This window comes from Microtus oregoni, unplaced genomic scaffold (assembly GCF_018167655.1).
Source record: "Microtus oregoni isolate MIOR12 unplaced genomic scaffold, Mior012 000042F_ref0000377, whole genome shotgun sequence".
NCBI lineage: Eukaryota > Metazoa > Chordata > Mammalia > Rodentia > Cricetidae > Microtus > Microtus oregoni.
Window position 1 is genome coordinate 18513839 of NW_024543209.1, and position 1357 is coordinate 18515195.

Below are 1357 nucleotides of genomic sequence, written 5' to 3' on the forward strand. Positions count from 1 at the left end.
TGAGGTAGAAACACACTTGTTGACAATAACCTTGAGAGAGCAGAACTCTCTGATTTAAATCAAGGTGGGAGACCTTTGTTTGAGGTAGAAACAAAATTACCTTGAAGAAATAGAGGTAAGTTCCAACTCTCTCACCTTTGGTCAAAGTGCAGTATTATTTGTAATAGCCAGAACCTGGAAACAACCTAGATGCCCTTCAATGGAAGAATGGATGAAGAAAGTATGGAATATATACACACTAGAGTACTACGCTGCGGTAAAAAACAATGACTTCTCGAATTTTGCATGCAAATGGATGGAAATAGAAAACACTATCCTGAGTGAGGTGTCCCAGACCCAAAAAGATGAACATGGGATGTACTCACTCATAAATGGTTTCTAGCCATAAATAAGGACCACGGAGTCTACAATAGGTGAACCTAAAGAAGCTAAGTAAGAAGGTGAACCCAAGGAAAAACATATAGTTGTCCTCTTGGCTAAGGGAAGTAGACCAAATTTCCGGGGAGAAAATGGGATCTTGGGGATGGGGTGGGATGGGGGTAAAGGGAGATGGGGAGAGAAAAGGTAGAAGGGAAGGAGGGGGGACCTGGGACACAGGAGAATTGGGATAAAGGAAAGGTGGATGGGGAGCACGGAACCACAATTCTTAGTTAAGGGAGCCAGTTTAGGGTGGGCAAGAGACTTGACCCTAGAGGGGCTCCCTAGTGCCCAAGATGAGGTTCCCAGTTAGTTCCTTGGGCAGCTGAGGATTGGGAACCTGAAATGACCCTATCCTAGAGCAATACTGACGAATATCTTGCATATCATCATAGAATCTTCATCTGGTGATGGATAGAGATAGAGACAGAGACCCACACAGGAGCACTGGACTGAGCTCCCAAGGTCCCAAGGAGGAGCAGAAGGAGGGAGAACATGAGCAAAGAAGTCGGGACCACGAGGCGTGCATCCACCCACTGAGACAGTGGAGCTGATCTACGGGGAGCTCACCAAGGCCAGCTGGACTGTGACCGAAAAAGCATGGGATAAAACCGGACTCTCTGAACATGGCGAACAATGAGGGCTGATGAGACACCAAGGACAATGGCAGGGGGTTTTGATCCTACTTAATGTGCTGGCTTTGTGGGAGCCTAGCCAGTTTGGATGTTCACCTTCCTAGATATGGACGGAGGGGGGAGGACCTAGGACTTACCACAGGGCAGGGAAATCTGACTGCTCTGTGGACTGGAGAGGGAGGGGGGGTAGGAGTGGGGGGAGGGGGAGAAGGGTGGGAGGAGGGGGAGAAGGGTGGGAGGAGGGGAAGGGAAATGGGAGGCTGGGAGGAGGTGGAAACTTGTTTTTTGTTTATGTTTTTTTTCTT